A 2,234-nucleotide genomic window follows, 5' to 3' on the forward strand; every position below is an offset into this window, starting at 1 on the left:
TGTGTGTGTGTGTGAGAGAGAGAGAGAGAGAGAGAGAGAGAGAGAGAGAAATGAAATGTTATATTAACGTCTTCAAAAGGCCAAAGTGACATATGAGACCAGAAAGTTACAATGCGGTGTATCTGATACAAAGTCAGATTAACAAAATAAATTAAACTAGGATTAAAAAATATAAATACTACGGGACCCTAAACTAAGCAGTACCATGTGAAGACAATATGGGAGGGGAGTAGAGATCCATCTTCATCTGCACTCTGGACGACGAAAGAGTATGGCTTGAATCCTTTGTTGTAGCCTCCTTCGAAACTGTGTAGCTCCTCTTCTCCATCGGGGTCGTCTAGATCTCCCTAGCTCCAATGCTCGGTCTATGAGAATGCCAGTAGTGCGGGTAGACCACTCCACCGTTGGCTACTCCTCTGTCTGTTCTTTTGGGTGTACAATATCTAGTGTAAAGAAATCTGTGATCTGTCTCTAGGGATGTCTCTCTTCACCTCTCCTCAGTAAAGTTTCTCTATGCCTGTGTAACTCAAGTAGATATATCCCAAGACATCTTTGATCCTCATAACTCATGACCCTAGATAGAGGCCCAAAACCTTCTCTGAATAGACAATGAAAACGGCCTCGTATCTCATAGTACACTGTGCAATGACATATGTAATGTACTTCTATCTCTTGTTCTAGATGGCATAAGCAGCATATCCTACTATCGGCTGGTGTCCCTCTGAATCTGCCAGTCTCAATCTTGAGCTGATGTGAGGATGTGCATATCTGGCCAATGGCACAACTCAAACCATGCGAAAGATGCGTGTCCATATAGCTAGGTCGAATCACAAACCCATCCCCCGTGAGGTGGAGAAGATGCTCTCTATAGAAAGCCATCTTCGTGCCCAAATCTTGTAACGGCTCTATCCATGTCCTCCTTGTGTCTAGCTGGATCAGATCCTGACAAATGAGTCTATTAATTTCTACCCGTGTCAAAGACCTCAAGGGTGCCTGTAGAGAGTATTGAAAAGGAGGAAACCTGTCCATGGTGAAACCATGTGTCTGAAACCATGATGCCATCTGTGCATACCAACATGATGTATCCCCATTAAGAGCTAATTGTCTGGAGGACTCTAGAGCCACCCTGGCATATCTGCCTCTGGTAGTATCCCACAGACTGTGTACAAAGGAGATTGATCTGGTAAGCGCCTCAATCTCTATAGGGGGGGCAACTAATTCCGCTCCAATGATATCATGCGGTACGCAAACCTTGGCTCTAATCAGCCGAGAGATCATAGATACTAGGGGCTTCTCCATACGCCTCCAACCATTCTGGCCTATAGAAGGTCCCCAAACGTGCACCCCATATAACAAAGTAGAGGCAACCAAAGTATCAAAGAGCCATAACTTTGTCCTAGGTTCTTGGAACAGTAAACGCATCCTCTCCATTCCTCCCAAAGCCGCACCAACTCTAGTTAGTCTAGTCTTTGCTGCTTTTCTCAAAGAAAATCTCGGCCCAGTAAAGACTACCCCCAGGTAGGTGTATGCATCTGTATACTCCACAATCTCCTAACCATATTTGAAATTAGGTAGTGATCTCCTGACCCATTGCGGTGTGGTGTTAAACACCATAACCTTGGTTTTACCTAGGTTTACACACAGTCCACTATCCTCTGCAAAACTGCGTAGTGCATCCAAATGTCGTTGCATACCTTCTGGTGAGTCAGATATCAGCACAATATCATCAGCATATAGCAACAATGGGATCCATGTCCCTGCCAGTTTGGCACCCCTGTCACCCTCTCTGTCAATGTAATCGGACACCTCATCAACATACATACCAAATAGAGTAGGAGACAATGGGCAGCCCTGTTTCACTCCAATAGTAGAGTGACCTAAATCAGATACCCCTTCCGGAGTGCGTACATGTCCCACCACTAATCTGTACAAAGCCATAATCCCCCAAATCACCTCTATGGGCACCCCCATCTCCTGCAGTCTGCGCATCAATCGAGCTCTTGGTACCATGTCAAATGCTTTGCGAAAATCCACAAAGCTACAATAGATCCGTCTCCCATGTGCTCTGCCCTCCTTAATGATGTCCCTGAGTGTCAGAATATGATCAAGGGTGGAGAAACCCCTCCTGAAGCTGGCCTGACTCTTTGCTCGTACACCCTCGCCCTCTGCCCAATTATTCAAGTGTTGCTCCAGAATAGATGCATACAATCGTGCCAATGTGTGTCCAACCATAA

General features: G+C 45.5%; 1 pseudogene; it reads right to left on the bottom strand.

Annotated features, from left to right (window-relative positions):
• Positions 1-243: 243 nt before the first annotated feature.
• LOC147450895 (uncharacterized) lies at positions 244-879 on the bottom strand (annotated as a pseudogene).
• Positions 880-2,234: the final 1,355 nt, after the last annotated feature.

The sequence above is a fragment of the Adiantum capillus-veneris genome, chromosome 9 (genome assembly GCF_014529385.1).
Source record: "Adiantum capillus-veneris isolate H3 chromosome 9, ASM1452938v2, whole genome shotgun sequence".
NCBI classification, from domain to species: domain Eukaryota; kingdom Viridiplantae; phylum Streptophyta; class Polypodiopsida; order Polypodiales; family Pteridaceae; genus Adiantum; species Adiantum capillus-veneris.